We start from the raw sequence: 5525 nt of genomic DNA, 5'->3' as shown, positions 1-5525 counted from the left end.
AGCCAAGCTGAGCGGGCGCTCAGGAGGCTTCTGGATTTTTTTTTTCTGGCCTAGTTTTTTTTGATTTTTTTGTGGTTTTGGATAGGTTACTAACTTCTAAGGGTTCCTGTAACAACAAATCATGGGTTGTCTCCCACGGAGCGCTTATTTTTCGTCATTAGCTTGACGTTGTGTACCTTACTCAAGTTGACAATAAAACGGCGCTAACCACTTCCCGGTTTGCCGTGTCCCCATAATAGTGCTTCAAACGCTGACCATTAACCTTGAATGCTTGGTCCGGATCATTCTCAAAAATCTCCATCGCTCCATGTGGAAACACAGTTTTGACAATAAAAGGTCCCGGCCACCTTGATTTCAACTTCCCAGGAAAAAGTCGGAGACGAGAGTTGAATAAAAGAACTTGCTGCCCCGGCACGAATAACTTAAGATGTAGCTTCCTGTCGTGCCACCTTTTCACCTTTTCCTTGTACATTTTGTTGTTCTCGTATGCTTGGAGTTGAAATTCATCAAGTTCATTAAGCTGAAGCATTCGCTTCTTTCCAGCTGCATCTAGATCCAGGTTGAACTTCTTCAACGCCTAATAGGCCTTATGCTCAAGCTCCGCAGGTAAATGGCATCCCTTACCATACATAAGTTGAAACGGGGACATCCCAAGTGGAGTCTTGTATGCTGTTTTATAAGCCCAAACAGCTTTATCGAGCTTTAAAGACCAATCCTTCCTTGATGGATAAACAACCTTCTCTAAAATGCGCTTGATCTCTCTGTTAGACACTTCCGCTTGACCATTTGTTTGCGGATGATAGGCAGTAGCAACTCGATGATTCACATTGTAGTGCTGCATCATAGAAGTAAACTTACGGTTGCAGAAATACGACCCTTCATCACTTATGATTACTCATGGCATTCCAAACCTTGTGAAAATCTGCTAATAAAGAAAATTCAACACTGCCTTTGCATCATTTATCGGTAGAGCCTTGACTTCTACCCATTTTGAGACATAATCGACTGCCAGCAAGATGTACTGATTATTGCAGAACGAGACAAAAGGCCCCATCAAAATCGATTCCCCAAACATCAAAGACCTCGACTTCAAGCATCACATTTAACGACATCTCATCCTTTCTCGTAAGATTTCCCACTCTTTGGCAACGATCACACCCTAAAATGAACTGATGAGCATCCTTAAACAAAGTAGGCCAGAAAAAACCTGCTTGCAGAATACGAGCTGCCGTCTTTTCACCACCATAGTGTCCACTATAAACTGTGGAGTGACAGTCTCGTAATATCCCCTCCGTCTCATAGAACGAGATACGTCTCCTGATGATCTGGTCAGCTCCCTGTCTAAACAAATACGGTTCATCCCACATATGCCACTTCACCTCATGAAGAAACTTCTTCTTTTGAGCTGTGGTCAAATTAGGAGGCATTATATTGCTGACAAGATAATTCACAATATCTGCGAACCATGGCTCTTCCTCCTGAACTACGAACAACTGCTCATCCGGAAAAGATTTGTTGATCAATGTCTTATCATGTGAAGTAGACTCGGGATTCTCCAATCTAGAGAGATGGTCAGCTACTTGATTCACAGTACCTTTTCGATCCTTGATCTCTATCTCAAATTCCTGTAGTAAGAGCACCCAACGAATGAGTCTCGGCTTCGAATCCTTCTTAGAAACCAAATGACGAATAGCCGTATGATCAGTGAATACTGTGACCTTTGTCCCAAGCACATACGATCAAAATTTTTCAAAACCAAAAACTATAGCCAAGAGCTCTTTCTCAGTAGTGGTGTAGTTCATTTGGGCCCCGTTTAAAGTCTTGCTAGCATAGTAGACCACATGAAAGAGATTATTCTTGCGCTGCCCAAGAACTGCACCCACCGCATAATCACTTGCATCACACATCATCTCAAAAGGCTCTGTCCAATCAGGTGCTGTAATCACTTGTGCAGTTATCAAACTCTTCTTAAGAGTCTCGAATGTCGTTAAACAGTCATCATTAAATTTGAAAGGCACATCCTTCTCAAGCAAGTTGTACAACGGCTTAGATATCATCGAAAAGTCCTTGATGAAACGCCGATAAAAACCCGCATGACCAAGAAAACTACGGATTCCTTTCACAGATGTAGGTGGTGGAAGATTTTCAATGACTCCCACCTTGACTTTGTCCACCTCAAGACCCTTTCTAGAGACCTTATGCCCAAGAATAATGCCTTCACGCACTATAAAATGACATTTTTCCCAATTGAGCACAAAATTAGTTTCTACACACCTTTTGAGTACTGCACAAAGATTATTCAAACATTCATCATACGAATGTCCAAAGATGGAGAAGTCGTCCATGAACACCTCGACATTATTCCTAATCATGTCAGAGAATATTTCCATCATACATCTCTGAAAAGTGGTCGGTGCACCACATAATCCAAACGAAACTCTTCGAAAAGCAAACGTGCCAAATGGACAAGTGAAGGTAGTCTTTTCTTGATCCTCTAGTACAATACAAATCTGATTATACCCTGAATATCCATCCAGAAGACTATAATACTCATGACCGGCCAACCTGTGAAGCATCTGATCAATAAACGGAAGCAGGAAGTGATCATTTCTTGTGGCCTTGTTCAACTTTCTGTAATCCATGCATACTCTCCATCCTGTGACTGTTCGAGTGGGGATGAGCTCGTTCTTCTTATTTGCTACCACAGTGATACCTCATTTCTTAGGTACACATTGCACGGGGCTCACCCAAGAACTGTCAGAAATAGGATAAATGATTCCTGCATCCAGTCACTTCAGAATTTCTTTCTTCACCACTTTTTTCATGATAGGATTAAGTCTGCGCCGTTGCTCAACAGTCGGCTTACTACCCTCTTCTAGCAGAATCTTATGTATGCAATATGAAGGGTTGATCCATTTGATGTCTGCTATAGTCCATCCGATAGCCGATTTGAATTCTCTCAAAATCCTTAAGAGCTTGTCCTCCTCACTACCTGAAAGGTCAGATGCAATAATAACAGGTAAAGTAGATGCATCGCCTAAAAAAGCATACCTCAAGTGTTCAGGCAATGGCTTAAGCTCCAAGGTAGGTGCTTCTTCAATCGATGGTTTGAGCTTTCCTTCAGCATTTATGAGGTCTGAAGTACCAAGAGATTCAAACGGCATGTCTAGCTTTCGCCTCCAGGGAGAAGCATTAAGATATTGTAGTTGCTCATTGCCATCCTCATCATCACTATCGAAATCCCCCACTAAGGCCTTCTCTAATGCATCAGACATTAGCATATGATCGAGTTCTGAAGTAACCGCAGAATCAATGAAATCCACTTTTAAGCACTCCTCATCTTCTGTAGGGAATTCCATTGCTTTGAATACATTGAATGTCACATCCTGATCCTGCACCCGCATAATAAGTTCTTCTTTCTGCACATCTATCAAGGTACGGCCGGTAGCCAAGAAAGGTCTCCCTAAGATTATGGGAATCTTCTTATCTTCCTCGAAATCCAGTACAACAAAGTCTGCAGGAAAGAAGAGCTTATCCACCTTTACTAGCACATCCTCCACTATGCCTCTTGGGTAAGTAATAGAACGATCAGCCAATTGTAGAGACATGTAGGTGGGCTTTGGATCAGGCAAATTCAACTTTTTAAAGATCGACAACGGCATCAGATTGATGCTTGCTCCCAAATCACAAAGGCACTTGTCAAAAGACAACTTGCCAATGGTGCAAGGAATGGTGAAGCTACCTGGATCTTTAAGCTTTAGAGGTAACTTTTGCTGCAACACAGCACTGCATTCTTCCGTTAGAGCAACAGTCTCAAGGTCATCCAGTTTCACCTTCCTTGAAAGAATACTCTTCATAAATCTCGCATAACTAGGCATTTGCTCCAGAGCCTCAGCGAAAGGTATATTGATGTGAAGTTTTTTGAACACCTCCAGAAACTTACCGAACTGCTCATCCAGCTTTTGTTGTTGCAATCTCTTAGGGAAAGGTGGTGAAGGATAGAGTTGTTTCTCCCCTGTATTACCCTCAGGAAGAGTGTGTTCAACAGTAGTCTTCCTTGGTTCCGCTGCTTTCTCCTTTTCCTTAGCTTCTTCATCTCCAACTTCAGCTTCTCCTTCTTTTGCTTTTTCAGCATCAGCAACTTTTCCAGACCTTAAGGTAATAGCCTTGACTTGCTCTTTAGCTTCCTTCATGCCTGGTACTTCAGTGTCACTCGGAAGTGTGCTAGGTTGATGATTGAGCACTGCATTGGCTATTTGACCGATTCAATTTTCCAAGGTCTTGATAGAAACCGCCTGACTTTTGCACAACAGCTTAAGTTCCTCAAAATTAGCACTAGAGGGTGGAGCTGCACTTCCTTGTTGAGGATATGATTGCCTTTGAACATAATGTTGTGGTTGCTGGAATCCCGGTGGATTGAACTGTTTACTTACGCCTTGCTGATATGGTTGCTGAATAGCATTTTAATTATTACTCCAGCTGAAATTTGGATGATTTCTGTTGTTAGGATGATAAGTAGCTGGCACAGGCTGCTGTTGTCGCGGATAATTGTTCACATACTGAACAGATTTGTTAACAAGAGAACACCGATCCGTAGCATGAGAACCTGCACAAAGCTCACAGACCATAGCTATCTGATTGACTCCATAGGTAGCTAGAGAATCGACCTTCATAGACAGCGCTTGGAGCTGCGCTGCAATAGCTGTAGCTGCATCGACTTCCAGAATACCTGCTACCTTTCCAGGCATCATCCTCTGAGTTGGGTTTTGATGCTCATTTGCAGCCAAAGTCTCAATAAGATTATAAGCCTCAGTATAGCTTTTGGCCCACAAGGCGCCTCTAGCTGCTGTATCGAACATGGGCCGAGATTGGGCCCCCAAACCATTATAGAAACCAGTGATCACCATCCAATCAGGCATTCCATGATGTTGACACTTTCTCAACATCTCCTTGTAGCGCTCCCAAGCTTCGCACATAGATTCTGTAGGTTGCTGCGCAAACTGAGTAAGAGCACTCCTCATAGCCGCAGTCTTCTCCATTGGATAAAACTTCACCAGAAACTTTTGCGCAAGATCTTGCCAAGTAGTGATAGACCCAGCTGGTTCAGAATGTAACCAGTCCTTAGCTTTATCCCTCAGAGAGAATGGGAAAAGCCTCAGCTTGATAGCCTCATCAGTCACACCATTATATTTGAAAGTACTGCAGATCTCGACAAAATTCCTTATGTGCATGTTGGGGTCTTCAGTCGCAGCACCTCCGAAAGAAACAGAATTATGCACCATCTGAATAGTGCCCGACTTGATTTCAAAGGTGTTAGCCTGAATAGCCGGATGAAGAATGCTTGACTGAATGTCATCAATTTTAGGCCGAGAAAAGTCCATAAGAGCTGGATCTGCCGGAACAATACGATCACCCATGATTAATGGTTCTTTCTGCTCACTTCCTGAATCCGAATCTTCAAAATTTATCTTCTCCGAAATATCAAGAACTTCGTCTGTCTCCTCAGCTGTATCTAAAGTCCTCTT

At 42.7% G+C, this 5525-nt stretch overlaps 1 non-coding gene across 1 annotated transcript; it reads left to right on the top strand.

Annotated features, from left to right (window-relative positions):
- Positions 1 to 4917: 4917 nt before the first annotated feature.
- Positions 4918 to 5024, top strand: LOC141680181 (small nucleolar RNA R71). Its single transcript, XR_012558280.1, has one exon. It is a non-coding gene; the product is annotated as a small nucleolar RNA R71 (small nucleolar RNA).
- Positions 5025 to 5525: the final 501 nt, after the last annotated feature.

Source organism: Apium graveolens, chromosome 1, assembly GCF_009905375.1.
Source record: "Apium graveolens cultivar Ventura chromosome 1, ASM990537v1, whole genome shotgun sequence".
NCBI classification, from domain to species: Eukaryota; Viridiplantae; Streptophyta; class Magnoliopsida; order Apiales; family Apiaceae; genus Apium; species Apium graveolens.
The sequence above is the reverse complement of the archived record's forward strand: the minus strand, read 5'-3'. Positions and strand labels throughout refer to the sequence as shown.